Here is a 22292-nt window from a genome sequence, read left to right as displayed (position 1 = left end):
CTGTGTAGGTGTGTGTGGCCATAATCATCTCTCATACCCCTTAATGTTCTGATCCTTGATATGTATGTCCAAGAGTCTTTTGAAAGTAGCCATACTTCCCGCAGAAACCACCTCTTGTGGTAGAGAATTCCACAATCTTGTAGCCCTAACAGTAAAGAACCCCCTGCTTTGCCTGAGGTTAAAACGCTTCTTCTCTAATCACATTGTATGTCCTCACATCCTCATGCAATCCTTGCGACTTAGTAGCTTTTTTTCTGTGCTGAGATCACCACTGAGGTATTTGTAAATTGCTATCATGTCCCCTCTCAGGCGTCTCTTCTCCAGAGAGAATAAATTAAGCGATTGTTGACGCTCTTCATAATTAAGGTCCTCCAAACCTCTAATTAGTTTAGTTGCCCTTCTCTGGACTCTCTCCAGCTCCAACACATCCCTCCTGAGGACTGGCGACCAGAACTGGACAGAATACTCCAGATGCGGTCGGACCAGAGTTTTAAAAAGTGGTAGAATTATAGTTTTATCTCTGGAAAACATCCCCTTCTTTATGCATGCTAATATTCTGCCGGCTTTGGCAGCTGCCGCTTGACATTGCATGCTATTGCCTAGTCTATCCTCTACTAAGACTCCCAGATCTTTCTCCATTTTTGATTTTCCCAAAGGTCCCCCCCTAAAGTGTATTGTGCTTTTATGTTTTTAGTCCCCAAGTGCAAAACCATACTCTTCTCCACATTAAACCTCATTTGCCATGTCGTTGCCCACTCTGTCATTTTGTTCAGGTCATTCTGTAAGATATCTGCCTCGTGCTGTACAGTTATTGCGGTGCCCAATTTTGTGTCCTCTGCAAAAACTGTTATAGAATTACTGATCCCGTCCTCAATGCTGTTTATGAATAAATTGAACAAGATTGGTCCCAGGACTGAGCCTTGGCGGACCCCACTTACCACCCCAGACCAGTCTGAGTATGCGCTATTTATTACCACCCTTTGGACACGCCCTTTTAGCCAGTTCCGTATCCAAGAGCAAACCTTGTGGTCGATGCCTGCAGACCTTATTTTATAAATCAAGCGCTTGTGGGAAACCGTATCAAACGCCTTAGCAAAATCCAGGTACACCACATCCACTGGTCTGCCCCTATCTAGCTCACAGCTCACCTCCTCGTAGAATGTTAACAGATTGGTTTGACAAGTATACCCATTTGTAAACTTTGTAAAGTATATCATTTAAAACATTGTATTGATAAACTCAGCTGATGCTTGATTGGGATGTAAGGCTCCGTTCACATCTAGGCATTTTTGGGCGGTTTTCTGCTCTAAAAACACCCAGCAGAACAAATCACTTTCATTTCAATGGCCCCTGTTCGCATCTGAGCTATCTGTCGCCTTAAGCAAAACGCCCGTTGGAGACAACACTTGGTTCCTTTTGTTGCTAAAACAATTAGGTGACCCTTTTTGGTTGATATAAAGTGTAACTGAACTCTGGAAGTAGTGCCCAAAAAATGATGGACAGAGATTATAGGACTAGTCACCAGTATTGTCCAGGGCCGCTGATAGGGCAGTACAGCTGGTCCTGTTGTACCAGGCCCAGCCCCATCAATTCTGCAGGGGGGCCCAGGCAGCTTTGCAGTTAATTTCATATTAAAAAAATAGGGCTTTCTACACCTCACCCCTGCTCCTGCTTGCTTAGGGAAAGGTGGGTGTAATTACATTTTCCTGGGCCCCATCAGGTCAACAGAGGGGCCCAGGAGATGAATGCTGTGGATGGACTCTTTCTTCTTTTGTGGGGCAAACGTACATTATGCCTCCCCGCATATTCCTCTTCTGCTTAATTAGTCCCTGCTGCCGTTGCCTACTGCCTTCACTGGCAGAGTGATACTACGATGCTCCGCTCAGCTCCCGCCTCTCATTCTCAGATGCTGACTGCTGAGACTGATGTGAGGGCGACAGGCAGGCTCATGGCTTCACTGCACACAGCATGGGCTTCACTGCACACAGTGAGTGGAGAAAAAAGTCTAGAATCCTCACAGTCTGTGTCATATTGCTGTTTGGTGCTTACTTTGTTATGGCTGTACTGGGTTACAGTTTAAAACACAAAGTACAGCCATAAGGTAACAAAGTCAGCACACAAAGCCATGTGACACTATGACAGATCCATGACAGAGCACATGCTGACTGTGCTGCCTGCGTGATTATTATAATGCTGATGATGACCATAAGACGCTACTTTCCACTTGGGGATGGGGGGGGGGGGAGTAAACATGTGCATCTGGGCTGTGTTCTTACCCACCCCCAAACATTCTCCTTTAACCACTTCACGCTATTCGCTGGATTGGAAGAGTGATATCTTGGTCATCGCTGCAGCAATGATCGAGATATCTTTTTTAGCCCCTGTCTGTACAAAGTAAAAGTAATCCTAGGGGCTAAGAAGCACCTGGATTACTTTTACAGGCAGTAAAAGGGAGTCCCACTGCCACCTTTACTGGGCTCTCCTGTGCAATTAGGGAGCCCGGTAAGGATGTGAGCAGCAGCATCCAGTTCCTGGGATACAGTGAGAGGAAATTATGTTGTTCCTCCCACTGTGATGTCAAAAACTGGAAGTGATGAGAATTTCATCACTTCCGGTTTTAGTCTCATGTAAACAGGCTGTTACTGGCTTGAACAAGCATCTGATCAAACCGATCATGGCCAGAGGATAGATATGGGATCTAATACACCCCAGATCTCTCCATAAAGGGGATCTATCAAGGCCCATGCTATTACAAGGGATGTTGCTCATCCCTTCTGATAGCAATAAAAGAGATAAAAAAAAAAAATTAAAGATACAGTGTACATTTTTTTTTTAATAAAATTGAAAATGTTTTAAAACTGCCTCTGTCCCCCTGTACTCATGCACAATCATAAACGTGCACGTCGGTCCCATTCCCATATGTAAACGGTGACAAATCTGCATTTTGTTTCAAACTTGGGGCAGGGGAGGGGCCAGGAGTGGGGTCAAGGGTGGAATTAAAGGGGGCCCCATCAGGTAGGTTGTACAGGGCCCTAGCTTTGGTGGTGCCACCTCATCACCTCATCCCTTAAACCAGGAGACATATTATACACAGGTTCTGAGGCTGATATAGCGCAGATAAGGCACTAAGTGAGTTTAATTACCATCTTAATCAGCCACAGAACTTGAGGCTGTAGGCACTGGGGTACCTAGGCACTAAGGGACAGACTTGTCCGAAGTGAGTACAAAGAACACTCTAACTTCAACCCCTGCAAGTACAAGGGAACATGTGTGGGTCCTGCAATTATTGCAAATACATGTACACACATCATAACCCCACATTACCCAATGGCACCAAATTTCAAGCTAGGCACTTTGCGAACTGCCGCACAAATGGGGTAGTATCTCTCTTACTTTGCGATTGCGGCTGTTTTTACGTCGGGAAAACCAAGTTGGAATTCTGGAGACGTATCTACCAACATATTAGAAGTATGCAAATTTGTGCTTTGCCATTGGGGCGCCATGTTACCCTTGTACACTATCAGAATAGAGGTACTCACCGAGGCCGAGATGCCGAGAGCGGTTCGCTGTTGCGACTAAGCGCACTCCGCCCCTCTGGAGGTGATACAGAGGGTGGATGGCACAAAGAGGCACAAGCTACCAGCAGGCAGGGTAGAGCTTGCGTGGAGGTCCTGTACAACTGGAGCAGAGACTTATCAGAATCCAGCAGTAGAAGTCCAGAGCAGGCTGAGGGTCAAACACAGGTAAGCAGATAATCCAGGTCACAGGCTGAGGGTCAAGGCACTGGAGATAGGAGACAAGACTAGGTCACAAGCAGAAGGTCAAGGCACAGGAGACTGAAGGTAAATCCGGGTCGCAGGCAGAGGGTCAAACACAGGTAAGCAAAAGCAAAGTCCGTAAAACAAGCCAAGGTCGGGTCCAGGAGAAGAGCAGAGTAGGTCAGGGTCAATCCGGGTCACAGCAGGTAAATGAACACACAGGAAACAGGAACTCAGGTACAGGAAGCTGAAAGACAAACCAGCAATTCCTCTGAGAACTTGCTCAGCTTTTATAGGCAGCCAGGAAGTCATGTGGAAGTCATGTGGTGCATGTCATATGACGACCAGTCTACAGCTGAAGGTTTCTCTGACATACACTCTGAAAAGTTTCCCAAACCCAAATTCCTCGTTCTTGACTGTATCCATCCCAACTCCAGGGGCGGAGACTGGAACAAGCCTCTCCTGCAACTGGAGCTTAGATGGATTTATTTCTTAAAGGCGACTGAACCCCCAGGTTTGAATGAGACAGTCTCCTTCAAGCCATGTTTGGAGGGTTTTAAGTCAGGAGGTATGGAAAGGTAGAGCACACATCAGTTCTATCTTTCCAAACTCAAAGGGGATTCTTCTCCATGTCCCATTATATATTACCAGTTTTATTTCTCTTATGTTGCTTTTTTATTCATTGTTTTCTCTCCCTCTCAATATAGTGGCTGCTTAAACCACATGTGTAAGAAAACGGGGACAGTTGTTCCCTACCCCTGCTGCCAAGAATTAGAATTGACCCTTGGATTAATCAACCAAATTTATATATATTTTTCTTATGTAAAATGTATATTATGTCTCTACATGTATGTTGGGAACATAAATTTTCATTCTGTGGCAGTCCCAATATATTATTTATTTTTAGAGAATTATTTCTGTTCCCCTACAGCTGTCAGGTTGGGTTTTTGCATCCCTCTACACTCGGCCAACCCGGCACAGGATGAGGCGTCCGTCTCTGGACGCTAATCAGGCATCGCTGATACTCCACTGCTGACACCTTCTTGGTGTCCATCGCGCTTCCTGTTGCTGGCCCCGCCTGCGTTATGACGCAGCGGTGACATCACTTTCGTGCCGGTGGGACGTGTTCTGCCGACCACGCCCCCCTACTGCGTCACACGCTATTGTGTGCCGTACGTTCAGGGGCTGGATCGGCACACACCGCCCAGGGAGCCCTCAGCTGGCGGCAATCATGATCAGTCATGCAATCCTTTTCACCTGCATAGGCACTATATAATCCGGCTCCTAGCGGTGGTCATTTGCACAACCCACCGCCGGGAGAAGGAGATCGTATGTCACCTTGATTTTTTGCTGTCTTTTCAACACTCAGGTATGAGATCTTTGGGATCATGTTTAGCCATTTTCTTTTGGCTGATTACCTTGAGACACTCTGCAACATCTTTGGGAGCCCATTACATGGGATGCTCCCACTTTGCATATCTCATTATGTAATATAGAATTATTTCTTATTCTAAATCCCTATTTTCAATGACTAACATAGATCTTTGTTTGTTGCATTCATCATTATTACTTTAAACGCAATCCCTAGATTTGTTCTCATAGTTTTATCATGACATATAACCAAACTCTCTAGATACCACAATGTTGAACCATATCTTATTTATCTAGTATCAATTCTTGATGAATTGACACATTTTTGTAGAACCATTTTAGGCATTCAGAGTATACTGATAGTTTGCCTTTTATGCTTGTCCTATTGCAGTTTTGCATGATCTGATCTGGATTGTTTTGCTAAGCACTTTTGGACTCCAATTTTTCCGAGTGCACTGTGGATGCATCTCTCACCAACTTTCTGTTTTTGGGACACCAACATCCATATGGGTCTTACTTTATGAATACGTAGCACCAGCTGGGTTCAGCTTTCCCTGTTTTTAATGCAGCAAGCATTCTGTTATCTGTTGTGCAACCAACCATGTAAGTGTAATCTACCTTGTAACAACTTTTTGATCACTTGAATTTTTGCTTCATATCACCTTTGTTGTTATTCTATATGTCTTCAGATATATGCTATTTTCTAGGTACTATGTTATACATATTTTTTGAACACTTACAGAAAATACTCCAGAGTTACCCCTGATGAAGAGGTGGTAGACCTCGAAACGCGTCGGGCACTCACTTTGGACTGGATGGTTGAGTTAATTAACCTTGCACATGTTACCTATTGCTTGCTAAAGTGTTTTTATCAAGATACCATTTTTCCTTGTATATTGTATCTGTTTAATAAAATATAAATTTTAAACACAACCTTTTTTAGTAGTACTACTACATTGTGCCTATAAAGTCCCACCCCCAGGGGAACTAAAATTGTTTGCTTACAATCAAGGGATGTGGCACACCTTTTGAGGACCCCAGCGGGAGCACACATAGACTGGGTACTTAGGCACCCTGACATACTAGGAGGTGCACTGCTATATTCTGAAGAAAAGAAGGACATTTTTCTACACAGTAACACATTTTCACTTTTTGAAGTTAAGGTACACCCACTTAAAATAAAGCTGGGAATGGCATTTGTTGAAATCACAGGAACCACTGACTTCTGCTGAGTTACAGTTAAAAAAAAAAATAGGGGCTCATGGGTATGAACGTCAGGTAACCCGAATTTACTGTAACAGTGCATTTTTTGTAAAACATACTGGTAGTATTTAACCTGAACGCTGAAAGACATTCTCCAAGTAAGATCCTCTCTATTAACAGTTGCAAGCTCCAAGCTAAGCCCCATGCCCTATATCTATTTTCCCATTTCTTTAATGCTCCTTATACACTGTGCAGAGTAGGGGTATTGCTAGTATAAGTGATAATAACGGATATGTGAGTAAGGCATTAAACATACAGCTGTTCATAAACCATCTATGAGTCAGGAGATTGTACGCAGGTCTTCCGGTGCTCTGTCTACACTTCCCTTGTGTAACAATTTAGCAGACTATTTCAGGCTTCTGGAGGTCAGCCGTAGCACAGCTGTCTGTGGTTACTCTGTCTAATGCAGACATTATACAAGGCTGTGCGGTAAACACAAATCAGCCTCCCAAATGAAAACAACATACCTGATGATACACGCTATGCTTCCAGTCATGTATTTACCCTGCTAATAGGACATTCTGTGCTGCTGTGGACTTTGTGCACGTAATCATGTACAAGCCGCAAGACATTAAGGCATTAGTGGGCACAGGGCAAGGAACACATTAATGGCCTTTTTTTTTTTTTTCTGGAACATGTGACCATAGTTGGCAGTGTCTTATCCAGAGGATACTGCAATAAGTTCCACTAGACATGCACAAGTAGATATTGTGATTAATGCTAATTACAGCACTCATGACCTCAGTTATAAAAGTGCCCTCAGGCATACAGTACTTGCAACACTCTTGCCATCTGACCCACCTCAGGCTCGGTCTCGGGCAGAACATGTGTGTGTCACAATAGACAGAAAAATGTACAAAAATTATACAGTACATTTGTAATTAGAGTAAGAATAGCCAACAATCACCAATTTGATTCAAACTTTCAGGCTGGGTTCACACTCATGCGAATTGGATGGCGGTTTCCCCACATTGAATTTGCATGACAGGAGAGTGTGCCTTGCTCTCAATGGAGCCGGTTCCCACATCTCCGGGGCGGCTGTGGGGCAAATTGTACAGGAGTCCTGTGCGTCTTTGGCTCTGTTTCAGGTCCGAATTCAGACAAACATTCGGGCCCGATTTGTCCCTGAAACGAAGAACAGGGACCCCTGCTGTAAGCCGCATGTGAATCAAGTTTGAACCCAGCCTTAGACCCTAAATGGCAGCTGGGCACTAAATCTTGAATATGACTGGTAGGTGTGGGCAACAGAAGCAGCTCTTATTAGTAATTATAGGGTATCTCCACTTTCTGTGGAACAAAAAAAAGCAAACAAAGAAAAAAATAATATAGCGTATACAATTGCAAATCAAGGCAACTCCCTGAAACGGAGAACAGGGATGCACCGGACCCCTGCTGTGAGCCACATGTGAATCAAGTGTGAACCCAGCCTTAGGCTCCATTCACACCTGGGCGTTTTTGAGTGTTTTTCAGCTCCAAAAACGCAAAAAAAAAACGTTCCAAAATGCCCAACAAGTAAAACCCCATTCATTTAAATGGCCCCTGTTCAAATCTGAGCGTTTTGCAAAATGCCTGTAGCTGAAAAATGTACATGAGCTTCTTTTTGGGCTGATTACCAGCATTTTTGATAGATGTCAATGCCTGCCTCCAAAAACGCCTGAAAAAAACGCCTGAAAATCGCGGTAAAATCACGGTAAAAAGGCGGTAAAACGCTACGCTCAAGTGTGAATGTGCCCTTAGACCCTAAATGGCAGCTGGGCTCTAAAAGCTTTAATACAACTGTTAGGTGTGGGCAACACAAACAGCTCTTATTAGCAATTAAAGGGTAACTCCACTTTCAGGGGGGAAAAAATAGCAAATAAAGAAAAAATAATATAGTGTATACAATTGTGACTCAAGTCATATTGTAATTGAATATTATTAAAAATGACCTTTCCTTTTCAATCTGCAGCTCTGTCATTTTCTGTAAAATGCAAGACAATATGGCTACTTGGAGGATTTCTGTACACAGAATATGTACAGAACGCCCCCCAGAAATATAATTTATTACTTGTGTGATTGACTCACTGATTTTCCCAGAGGTCCACACTAAAGGCCCGTACACACGTAGCGATTGTCGGCCGTAAATATTCGGCCACCGACTGATCGGCCGATTGTCGGCTTGTTAGTATGATGCTTCCGACAACCGACTGCGAATTTTCGGCCGAACAGAATCGGGTGTGCAGGCTCTAAAATTTTTGTTGGCCAACACCAGAACAGCCGATTGTTCCTCAGTCAGTACAGAATTCAGCCGACAAACAGCAGATGAGCAAGACTGGGCATGCTCCGAGAAGAAAAAACACACGGAAAGTTAACCATCACATGACATCACTTCTGCAGTCGGCTGTTGTTGGCCGACAAAATTTGTGTGCAGTCTTTAGCTCTTTTCAACCGACAGGACAGCACCGGACAAAAGACGGCCGATCGTTCGGCCGACAATCGCTACGTGTGTACGGGGCTTAAGATACAAGTCAGATTTCAGGCATCCCTGCAACAAAAAATTTCATTTTTGGTAAGATACTCCCAATAGGAAATAATGTCTAAAGGGATGCAGACCCTGCAATTTTCCTCATTAAAGCCCTGCAGGTGCAGAAGCTGATTGATACAGCGCATCCAGAAAGTATTCACAGCGCTTCATTTTTCCACATTTTGTTACAGCCTTATTCCAAAATGGATTAAATCATTATTTTCTTCAAAATGCTACAAACAATATCCCATAATGACAATGTGAAAGAAATTTGTTTAAAATCTTTGCAAATTTATTGAAAATAAAAACGAAAAAAAAATCACATGTATGTAAGTATTCACATCCTTTGTTCAATACTTTGTTGAAGCACCTTTGGCACCAATTACAGCCTCAAGTATTTTGGCATATGATGGTACAAGCTTGACACACCTATTTTTGGGCAGTTTCTTCCATTCTTCTTTGCAGGACCTCTCAAGCCTCATCAGGTTGGATGGGGAGCGTTGGTGCACAGCCATTTTCACGTCTTTCCAGAGATTTTCAATCGGGTTCAAATCTGGGCTCTGGCTGAGCCACTCAAGGACATTCACAGAGTTGTCCCTTAGCCACTCCTTTGTTATCTTGGCTGTGTGCTTAGGGTTGTTGTCCAGTTGGAAGATGAACCTTTGCCCCAATTTGGAGCAGGTTTTCATCAAAGATGTTTCTGTACATTGCTGCATTCATCTTTTCCTCAACCCTGACTAGTCTCCCAGTTCCTGCCGCTGAAAAAAATCCTCACAGCATGATGCAGGCACCACCATGCTTCACTGTAGGAATGATATTGGTCAGGTGATGAGTGGTGTCTGGTTTCCTCCAGACATGATGCTTGCCATTCAGGCCAAAGAGTTCAATATTTGTTTCAATAAACCAGAGAATTTTGATTCTCATGGTCTAAGAGTCCTTCAAGTGCCTTCTGGCAAATTGCAGCTGTGCTGTCATGTGCCTTTTACTAAGGAGTGGCTTTTGTCTGGCCACTCTACCATACAGGCCTGATTGGTGGAGTACTGCAGAGATGGTTGTTCTTCTGGAAGGTTCTCCTCTCTCCACAGAGAAACGCTGGAGCTTTGCCATCAGGTTCTTGGTCACCTCCCTGACTAAGGCACTGTTAACTGTGAGACATTATATAGACAGGTGTGCAATGCATCTTTTCAATATATGTCAAATCAACTGGACTCCAATCAAGTTGTAGAAACATCTCAAGGATGATCAGTGGAAACAGGATGCACCTGAGCTCAATTTTGAGTGTCATGGCAAAGGCTGTGTGTACATGTGATTTTTTTTTTGTTTTTTTAAAAATAAATTTGCAAAGATTTCAAACAAACCTCTTTCACGTTGTCATTATGGGGTATTGTTTGTAGAAATTTGAGGAAAATAATGAATTTTATCCATTTTGGAATAAGGCTGTAACATAACAAATTGTGGAAAAAGTGAAGCGCTGTAAATACTTTCCAGATGCACTGTAATTATGAAACCACCTGCATTAGATTCACATGGACATAGACAAACACACAGGGATTTATTCAGAATAACAAAAAGTAGGAATCTCTAACAATGTTTGTTAAAATCCTTGTAATGTACTTAGAATATCCAGAGGGGAAAGTTTTTTTCTCAACAAAAGTGGAGTTACTCTTTAATTGTAATCCACCAAAATTGCAATTTCTATTGTATTGCTTGAGTCAGTAAACCACTCAAGCAATTCTTGTATCTCTCCAACACTCTAGTTACCTTTTTCTCCAGCAAGGCCCCAAAGTGAACCTAAACTATGGAGAGGCACAGAAGAAGCTCTATTGGTTTAGAGCAGGAATAGCATGCATCTTTTGGTGTATACATTTAAGCAGGATTTTAGGTTTTAAAATGTAAAATGGAGTACAATGCTAAAATGGTAAGTTTAGATGACTGTACAGCTTAGATCTCATCGTTTCCTCTTCCAGTGTAGAGCTTTGCAGTCCTCCTTTTGATTGATAGGATTTACACTGTGTATCTGCACGTAGCTTCTGATTAGTCAGCTGGAAGAGAACATATTGTCGATCAAATAAATAATTTTGATGGGAAAAGGAGGAAAGCCAATCACTGCAGTCATCCAAACGTTGTTTTTATTTTTTTCTAAGGGGAGCTGGCCATGGCAGAGCTAGTATGGGGAGCATTTTGTGTGGGCATCTAAACACCTGCAGTTCTCCAGCCCTGTGTGATGTCCTCTAAGGCCGAATTAATAGTTTAATGCATGTCTATACACAGTAAAACACATGGTGTATGTGCTATTAGCTGCATGTCCAGGACTTTTTTTCACTGAGAATGCACCTCCAGCACTGACAAGGAGTGCTGGATTATATTCATGCTGGCTGCTGGCCGATCTATTGTCACTGGGGGCATCTATTGATGCTGGCGGGAGGATTTTTTTGCTGGGGGTCAATTGTTGATGGGAGAGACCTACTGTTGAGGGAGGCTACTGGGAGATCTATTGTTGCTGGGGTGGATCTATTGTAGCTGGGGGAGGCTATTGTTGCTGGGAGGTTTACTGTTACTTTTGTTGGGTCCCTGGCCCCTCTCTCCTGTTGAGTGCCCCCACAGCAAGCAGCTTGTTATGGGGACACATAAGCTGAGCTGCAGCTCCGTGTATTCATTCAGACACGGAGCTGCACCACCCCCTCTCTCTCCTGATTAGCGAACTGAGTTTGATTGACAACAGCGTGAGCCAATGGCATCGCTGCTGTGTCTCAGCCAATCAGGAGAGAGAGTCCCGGAAGGCTGAGGCACTTGTGGACATCGCTGGATAGAGATGGGGCTCAGGTAACTATTAGGGGGGCTGAGAGGGGCTGCTGCACACAGAAGATTTTTTACATTAATGCACATGTAGCACTGCCCCCTTGAGGGCTGCTTGATATTGCACTCTCGGGTCCCCCTAGGTTACCGTTAGCAACACTGGCATTCACAATTTAACACTTTACTTATTGGCTCGTCAATGGTCAGTCCAGGGGTTTGTAGTTGTTTTTGGTGTTTTATTTAAATTAGGAATGGGAGAAGGGAATAGTGGGATACTCCAAATCAACCATTCACAATGCAGAGGACTACTACTTCTGACGATGAAGCCAGGCTGCTGTTTCACCCTGCCACTAGGGGAATTTGGATTGATGGACTAAATTTTCTTCAGGACACTCTCCTAGTATCCTCTCTTTGATCAGTGACACCCGTCCTCTGACTATCTCACTCCAGGGTGGCCCCCCCTCAGGTCAGGCCCCTTGACCCGTTCCCCTGTAATCATGATACTGTTTTTCTAGGGTCTCCAGTGTCTCCCCCTCAGTCAGCTTTCCTGGACCTCTGGGTTCAGTTCCGTTCCTCTGGCCCTCAGGACGACCTCGTAATACCACGTGCCACTGCTACAGAGGAGGAGGCAGGTGGCACCCTTCCTCCGGGACTCTACTCACCAGCCAAGATCCCGCAGAACATGTGCTCTTGGTTTTTATACAGTATCCCAGAATGCACCGAGACAGCCTGTCCCTACCGATCACCAGGACTGTAACAAAGCCTACATGTATCCATTGGTCAGGTTTCCTCCCACTGTCCAAAATGCCTCAATATTGGACCAGTGTTAAACACTCCTCTAGACTCAATGCATAACATACTGAGCACACTGAGCAGACCTCACTACCAGATCCTGCACTCTGCTAGACAGAGAGCAATATAGATTTTCCTGCTGCTCCTCTGATAGGCAGACAGAGCCAAAAACTACACTCTCTCACTATCACCTATCTAGGAGGGTGCTACACACATAATGCATTAAAGTGGATATAAACCCTCACATACACCCAGCGAAGTGAACAGGTTCAGATGATACACAGAGATGAAGCAAATCTCCTTAAATACGTTTTACTTGTATGTATGCTGTCTTCAACTTTCTACATTGTTTAGAAAGTCAATGCCAAAAAATAACCGCGCTAAACACACTTTAAAAGAAATATATATATATGTGCTGAACCGTGAGTGAAATAAACTCAACTGAAAATTATAACTAAAAAGTCATAAACAAAAGCAGCAGCTGAAGTGGGAACACACCAATTAGAGAATATAAAGTAAGAGCCGCGATAATATGAGACATAAAATGATCAAAACATGTGCTTAAATGAGGCAATCAAATTACTGCTGATAAAGCAATTAATACACATCTAAATTATATATTAATAAAAGTATAGTCCAAAAAAGTAGTGCAAAGTATAGAAACAGAGATTCCTCCACCGTGATAAATATCTCTTCAATCTGTGATAGCTTGAGGGCCACGCTATGCGCTTACCAAAATTCAAATGTAAAAAAGCCCAATAGTATATAAAGGTTGCAAAGACAGAGACTCATCCACCACAGTGCTATAACTCCCAATCCGTGATGAAGTGAAGGTCACACTATGCGCTTACCACAAATTAGATGCATAAGAGCCCAACTCAATGCATGGATGGTAAGCTCCTGACCGATCCAATGGAAATTGGATGATCCCTCAAGCTGGTACAGCCTAGCAGAAGCGCCAATCAAGAACAGTGCTGAGGCACGAACCGTCCGGATCAACCTCACTCCGGCATCAGCCACAAAAAAATGGAGGCCACAATAGTGAAGTACGTAGACACAGTATTTAATGTTTAAAAGTAAACAACTTACATGTAAACAGAATAAAATCGCTTTACTCGGCAGGATCCGAAGATGCAGCCGCCCGCCTTCCGGGGAGTACGTTGGTGACGTCAGCCTGACCGCAGACGTTAATGTTAATGCCTGGCACATGGCTATAGTGTCTTTAATTTAGGCAATTTTTTATAATATTAAACATCTGTTATATTACGGACAGCACTATATGTATCTTTCATTTTTGTATGATATAGGCTTGGGGAGATTTGGAGTGTTACTCTGGAGAGGACGAGATATATAAGATCTGTCCCTATCTTGGATGTGCCTGGCCATACTGGGGACCTGAGCTGGAGAGATATTCTGCCGTGGAGGCTATAAGGCTGTGTAGTCCCATCTGTTATTTTAGGGGGTCACATGGAGAGATGAGAGGCTTGCACTACTGGTGGAGGAACTCTAGCACTCAATCACCAATTTGTGTCATTTTGGAGCACTTACATCACTACATGGGACTTTTTTTAATACCCTTTAGGCTGTTACAATTTTTCATGCTTTCTTTAACCACTTGCCCACCGCTCACATTGAGCGTACTGCGGCAAAGTGGCTCATTCCTGTCCAGCGACGTAGACCTACGTCGCTGGACTCCTCCCCCTGTAGGTGGCGCTCCCGCTGTTTTCATTCACAGCGGGAGTCGGGCCAGGGGAGGAGCAGCGGCGATAGCCGCTGCTCTGCCCCGATCGTCGGGGAATTGAGTGAGGAGATCCGCCCGCCTGTGTAAACAGAGCGGGCGGAACTCCATAGTGACAGGGACTGACAGATCGGAGTGTTCAGCATAGCTGGACATCCGATCTGTCCCTGTCTCACACAGTCACCTCCCCCCCCACACGTCAGTAAGCACCAGGCATACATTAACCCCTCCCTCTCCAATAAAATTAACCCCTTCACTGCCAGTGTCATTTTTACAGTAACAGTGCATATGTATAGCACTGATTACTGCAGTAATGTCACTGGTACCCCCAAAAGTGTAAAAAATGTCAGTCAAGGGTCCAATCTGTCCGCCGCAATGTCGCAGTCCCGCAAAAAAAATCGCAGATCACCGACATTACGCGTTAAAAAAAACCACCAAAAATGACAGAAATCTTTCCCTTTGTTAGTAAACGCAATAACTTTTGCGCAAACCAATCAAAATACGCTTATTGCAATTTTTTTTACCAAACATAGGTAGCAGAAAACAAATTGGCCAAAAATTTAAAAAAAAATTGATTTTTACATTTTTTGGGGGGGGGGGAATTTCATATAAAAAAATGTTAAAAATATTGTTATTTTTTCAAAATAAACGCTCTTTTTTTGTTTATAGCGCAAAAAGTAAAAATCGCACTGGTGATCAAATACCACCAAAAGAAAGCTCTGTTTGTGGGAAAAAAAGGACGTAAATTTAGTTTGGGTACGGCGTCGCACGACCGTGCAATTGTCAGTTAAAGTCGCACAGCGCCGAATCGCAAAAAGTGGCCTGGACGGAAGACAGCAAAATCCTCCTGTGGTAAAGTGGTTAATATCCTTTAGGCTTCTATAGTTATTTTAAGACCTGCACTAATTTTTCATTGATTGTGTATTTTGGGATTTGATATCTTGACCCTGAGTGTTCAGCTGCTGTTATTGTGCTTTAGTTTGTTGTTTTGCGCTGATCTATTTTCATTTTGATTGTGATGAACACCTCCCCTTGGAAGTGTGTCATCCAGTGGTGTATTTAGGTTTTGTGCTGCCCTAGGCCTGACTAAACTTGTGCACCCCCTAATTTAAATATGACCCACCCCTTCCTGTAAAGACCACACCCCTTCCTGTTTGTGATCCGTTCTGTCATCTGTAAACCACAGACCACAACCACAGTGTATCAGTGCCTATCAGCGTAGCCTCTTTAGTGCCCATCAGTGCAGACTTATCAGTGCCGCCTCATTACTGCTCATCAGTGCAGCCTCATCAGTGCAGCATATCAGTGTAGCCTTATTAGTGGCCATCAGTACAGCCCCATCAGTGGCCACCAGTGTAGCCTAAGATATTTGGACTTGTGTTTGCTGCCACTGATTGTAATCATAGGATTATTTCACTTATTTGTATAATGACTAGGACGTCCATAGTCATTAAACAAATAAGTGAAATAATCAGTGGCAGCAAACACAAGTCGAAATATCTTATAAGATTGGAGTAATCTTACTAATCCAGTGACATATTGCGATAGCACATATGAGGTAAGCAGGTCCAAAATATTATTGCCATCATATACAATTAAAAGTCTTAATTGTATATGATGCAATTCAATATGCTCGCTCAAGGTCAATAATGTTTAAAGAAATTAAATTATATTATTGACATGATGCCTGCCATACCTGGGGGCAGAGGAGGGTAGGCGGAGCATTAGTGGCACATTTATTAGCATTGGGGGCTGTCGGGCCAGTTGTATTAAGTGTGGATGGCGGCCTGCGGTCTGTCCTAAAGTCCTCACCTGCCGGTATTATCATACTGGCAGGTAGCAATGTGAGTGCTTTATGTGGGTGCCAGACTTATTTGCCTCCTGGACCCTGCCCTCTGGGTCAATTCACCCCATAAGCCTGGCACTATACTAAAAGTGTAGCGCAAGCCGGCGGGGACCCTTTTCGCGCGGGAGCAGGGAGGAGGCTGTTTTTTTTTTTTTTTGTGCGGGGTGTAGCTTTTAAGCTGCCCCCCTGCAAAGTGCTGCCCTAGGCCTGGGCCTTGTTGGCCTAGGCCAAGATACAGCACTGGTGTCATCGTGCAGTTTTGGCTCATCACCACTGCTGAAGAATTAGAGACAGTCCTGTATCTGTGATGTTTGTGGACCAAGCAGTTGACTGCTGGATTAAAGATATGTGTGGTAATAATGAGGTTTGATTAAGCCCAGACTAAAGGCTTGTACACACTATAAAAAACCGGGCAAGAATTTTCGTCCAAAGAACTTTTGTACGATTGTCGTATAGTTTGTACACAACTTTCTACAGTCAATTCTGACCTTCTGAATGAAATTTCCGAAGGGACAAGCTCCGAAATTTTCGCTTAATGTGTACTATTTTCATACGAGAAAAATCAGAAATGAAAGACTGCGCATGATCAGAAACAATAAACAACAGAAAAAAAGGCCTTTATTGTACGAGAATTTTCATACAAATCTTCTACAGATGATCGTTCGCTTGATTTTTGTATAGTGTGTACCCCACTTTAGAGGGTAGAATGGAGATTGTTATGTAACACAGTGCCGCACTCATGTTGCCAAAATTTGCAAGTTAGCGACAGAACTTTCAAATTTAGAACCTCTGTTCATGGCCAGGCAGAGATGTATCACGTTTCATTTAACCCCCCCACTACACCTGTCACTAAACTGCTATATCATAAGACCTCTTTTTTTTTTTTTTTAAAAAGATTTTTATTGAAGTCCAGCATAAACACACAGTCCGCAACAGTACAATACAATAAAACATTATAACCATCACTCAGCATTCTCCAAGGGGCACATGGCAATACAGTCAGGAACAGCAGAAAACAAAAGATCATCCCCTGGAAAATAAACTTCAATATCCCACGGACCGAGCGAGTAGCCGGACCCCATTTTTATTTGGAACACACTACCTAAAAAAACAAAACTTGCCCTTGCCCCCCAAACAGAACCAGAACCCCAGTCACCTCACTGATCCCCCCAAGGAAGAACCAGCGGGCGACCAACCGAGCAGAACTCCGCCCATCTCCCACCCCCCCCCCCTTCAGGTGACCCTCCCAGAGAACCTCTCTGCAATAACATTCCCAACCTAGCAGGGCCCGTAGTCGTCTAAGAAGCCCAGGCCTGAGAAGTGTCCAGAGCCCCCAACCCCCCCCAGTACAGGTCCACAGTCCTCAAGGTCGGTCAGCGGGCGTATCCACCAAAGTAGCATTGGAGTCCACCCAGCGGTACCAAACTTTCCTAAATTTCTTAGGGGACCCCCTAGCATCATAAGTCATCTTATATAGCACAATGTCCGCATTCACCACCCTCATCCACATGTCTAGAGACAACACCTCAGTATAGATCCACCTCCTGGCGATTAACTTCCGCGCACAGAAGAAAAGGATGCTTATAAATAACTTAGTGGCCATATCCAGTCCCTCCACCTCTATTACCTCTATTACCCCCAGAAGACACACCAGGGGCGAGCAAATATTCGGGAGTCCAAAGTTCTCCTCCATAAACTTCGTAATTTGAGACCACAAGGGTCTCACCTTAGGGCAATCCCACACCATGTGCAAAAGGGACCCCCTACCCCCTGAACATTTATGGCACACAGCAGAATCCCTCTTGCGCATGGAAAACAGGCGGGCCGGAGTGTAATAGGTCTGATGAAGATATCGCAATTGGATCATCTTATCAGTGGACGAGATAACCGTACCAAGGTACGTCTCCAAAACCTCCTCCCAGCGTTCCTCCGTCAATTCCGGTATAAAAGCTAGCCATCTAACTCTGGCCCTATCTACCACCCCAGGACCCCCAGGACCCAGCGCCCCATAGAATCTAGAGATCCGTTTCAAAGGCTCCGGATCCAGCAGCACAGTCTCAAGAGAGGGGTTAGCCAAGACCACCTCCCCCCCCCGAACTGCGCCTGCACCGCATGCTGGAGTTGCAGATATCTGAAGCGCCACGTCCCGGGAATCCCAAAGCTGTCTCTCAACTGCATGAATGACACCATCTTACCCTGATAAAACAATTGATGCAAATATTTAAGGCCAAACCTGGCCCAATGTCCCCCATCTTGCAGGCCAGCGAGCTCCCGCAACGATGGGTTGAACCACAACGGAGCATGACTCCAACGGAGTATCCCCCATCTTCCGAGCACAAATCCGAAAAATCCTCCCAGGCAATCCCATCACCGACCCCAAATCCCGCCCAGGAGCCCCCCCCCTGTACAGAACATTGATCAGCGATTCAAAGGAGGAGGCAAGTGCCGCCTCCACCTCTACCGTCGCGTTAGGCACCTGCGGAGAAAACCGCCAATGCAGAAAGACCAACTGTGCTGCAAAGTAATAGGACCGCAAGTCCGGCACCGCCAATCCCCCCCTCGCTACCGGGCACTTGAGCACCGACAAAGCCACCCTAGAGGGTCTACTACCCCACAGCAGGGTGGTAAGGATTGCGTCGATCCTCCGGAAAACCTTCCTCGGAACATAGACCGGAGAATTCGACAGGATATATAAAAATTTGGGCAAAAAAATCATCTTAAAAAGATTTACTCTGCCCAGCACCGAGAGGGGGAGGGACCGCCACCGTTCCACCCTTTCCCGAAAGGCCTTCACAATAGGAGCAAGATTGGTCTCCAAAAACCCAGATATCGGCATCTGAAACACAATTCCCAGATATTTAAAGGAACTGGACAGGGGGATCGGGCACCCAGCCGGAGCCACAACCCCCTCGTCCAGTGGAAAGAGAGATGACTTGGCCCAATTGATACAGAACCCAGAGTACTCCCCAAACTCCCGAATCACACTAATGGCATAGGTCAAGGAAGGCCCCGGATCCTGCAAGTACAATAGCATGTCGTCCGCATATAATGAGACCCGTTCCTCCATAGAGCCCACCCGCAACCCTCTGAAAACCACACTCTCCCGCAATCTCATCGCCAGAGGTTCCATAGCCAGGGCGAAGAGCAGGGGTGACAAAGGACATCCCTGTCTGGTCCCCCTATGCATCCGGAAGGGCTCAGAGATCTGTCCATTAACCCTAACCCTCATCAGAGGCTCTGTATACAGCAATTGAACCCAGGAGCGAAAAACCGGGCCGAAGCCGTACGCCTCCAGCACCCGGAATAGATACGGCCACTCCACCGAGTCGAAGGCCTTCTGAGTGTCCAAAGAGGCCACCACCCGTTCCCCGCACACGTCATGTTGAGCCTGAAGATTGACAAAAAGACGCCGCACATTCATCTGCGCACACCGCCCCGGCATAAAGCCCGTCTGATCCGCCCTAATCAATTTCAGGATAACCGTCTGCAGCCTCATAGCTAGAACTTTGGCCAAAATTTTGGTGTCGACATTAATCAACGAGATTGGTCTGTACGCCCCACAATCTCTCGGGTCCTTCCCCGGTTTCGGGATAAGCACCACCAATGCCTCTCTCATAGAAAGAGGCAGAACCCCCCCTTTCCGCGCAGAATCGTACAAGTGCAGCAAACGGGGCGACAACTCCTCCCTAAAAGTGTGATACCATTCCGACGGCATCCCATCCAGACCAGGGGACTTCCTGGGGGAGAAGGACGCAATGGCCCTTCCCACCTCCCCCACAGTAAGTCCCCTATCCAGGAAACTGACCTCCTCGTCCGACAACTGCGGGAACTCCACACCCTGCAGATAGTCATCGAGCTCCGCCCGGTCCCGGGCCAGACCCGATTTATATAGGTCCTCATAGTAGCGAGTAAATTCTCGAAGTATCCCAGCAGTATCCCTAACTTCCCTACCCTGTTCGCCCAGCACACAGCCAACATGCACCGGCGCATGCTCCGAGCGAGCCAGAAAGGCCAACATCCGCCCATTCTTGTCCCCAAACTCAAACACCCTCCTCCGCTGGGCCAACATAGTTTTGGTCGTCTGGTCAGTCAGGAACATCTGTAGGTCTCTGGTCGCCTGTCTCCAACTAAGCAACCCCTCCGGGTCCGGAGCACCCACATAGTCCATCTCAGTCCTGGAAACCACCAGCTCCTTTTCCGCCCTAGTAGAGGCCAGTTGTCTCCTAAAGCCTTTCAATTCGGTCATGAAAACCCCCCTCAAGGTAGCCTTAAAGGCCTCCCATTGAAGCTGAGGTTCCCCATACTCCCCATTCTCCACCCAGTAATTGGCTATGGCCCGTGAACAAGCAATCTTAATATATTCCTCCTGCAACCAACTGGCCTCCATCCTCCACTGACGTACCCCCTCCCTAAACCCCACCCGAAGAGTGAGAGCCAGGGGAGAGTGATCCGAGTGGACTCTCGGCAAATATTCCACCGAGTCCACCAGACCCAATCCCGCCTCCTCGGCGAGGACAGTGTCCACCCGAGACAGTGACTTATATGTCTCCGAGTAGCATGAAAACTCCCGGGCCAACGGGTGAGTGTGTCTCCAAACATCCCGAAAGCCAGAAGAGGCCAACCACCTCGCCAAAGGAGCCGGAGAACCGGCCTTACCCCTCAGCCTGTCAAGCTCCGGGTCAGAGACAGCGTTAAAATCCCCCATAATGTACACTTGTCCCTCCGCCACTTCCATGGTTGCCTTGAAAATCACATCCAGCAGGGCCAAGGAGAATGGAGGAGCAACATAAACATTTACAACTGTCAGTATTCGTAGGCACACCTTAATGACCAGGATCACATACCTCCCAAACACATCAGTTTTAACCATTTGTATCGTGATAGGCATTGCTTTCGTTACCAAAATAGAGACCCCTCTCGCATAAGAGGAGTACGTAGAGTGATACATACTAGCAATATGTGCCCTCTTCAAGGAGAGGATCCTGGAGCCCTGTAGATGAGTCTCCTGCAACAGAATCAGATGTGGCTTATGCGCCTTAAGATAATCAAAAATCAATGAACGTTTAAATTTCGAGTTCAAGCCCCGGACATTCCAGGACACCACTTTCAGACGCTCAGCCATCACGTGCATTTCCAGACAGCAGAAAACTCCTCCCACCACATCCTCCAGGGCCCTCCCACTCAGCCCCAACTCCAGGATCCTCTCCTCCATCAAGCAGCAGACATTCCCATACCACCAGATCACAGCAAATACAGGTCCCCCCACATGGCAGAGTCCCATCCGAGTTCCCCCAGTCACCTGAAATGGAAAAAACAAGAGCCCCATCCCACTCCCTCCCCACCCCCCTCCCTGCACCCAGCCCCAAACCCGCCAAGTGCTTCATTCCCAAAACACAAAACTAGAAAAAACACCAGAGTCTCTACCTCAGAAGTGCAATACCACCCCTCCCCCCTCCCCGAGATCACTCGGACAAGTCCCCCCACAACATCAGGTCCACAGTCCTTGGGTCCACCAAAGAAAAAACCAAACCCCCCCCCCCCACACAGTTCAGCAGCGAGCCAAGTGTTCAAAAAAAAAAAAAAAGGTCCTTGAGGCCAGATAAAAAAGGGGAGCAGAAAAAACAGAAGGAAAAGAAGGAAAAAAAACAGGAGAAAAAAGAGTCCCTCCAACCACCTGTAAAAAAAACTCCATTCACAGTCACACAAACTCCAGCCGAGCAGAATCATGGTACAGCATTAGGCAGGTCAAGCCACACTCAGGATCTCCCAGGGGACCCGTGCCGTGCACCAGGGCCCCTCGCATCAAGCCACGCAGACGCCTCCATCGGATTATTGAAGAAGTGGGCCTTGCCCCCATCCACCACCCGCAGCTTGGCCGGGTACAGCATACTGTACCCCAGATTAAGTTCTCGGAGACGCCGTTTCACAGGTTGATAGCTGGCTCTCTGCTTCTGCGTTGTTGCTGAAAAGTCAGGATAAATTGAAACACGATATCCATTAAACTCCAATGCAGGGCCTGTACGGGCCACCCGTAGAATGTTCTCCCTGTCCCTGAAATGCACCAACTTTGCGATCATAGGGCGAGGGATGGCCCCCCTTGGCGGTGCCTTGGTGGGAATCCTATGGGCCCGCTCAATAGCAAACAGCCTAGTGAAGGTGGCAGCATCCATATTGGCTTTCAGCCAACCCTCCAGAAAGTCCTCCGGGTGCCTGGCCTCCGAACCC

Source organism: Pelophylax lessonae, assembly GCF_965119305.1.
Source record: "Pelophylax lessonae genome assembly, chromosome: 3".
Taxonomy (NCBI): Eukaryota; Metazoa; Chordata; class Amphibia; order Anura; family Ranidae; genus Pelophylax; species Pelophylax lessonae.
Note: the sequence above shows the minus strand (reverse complement) of the source record.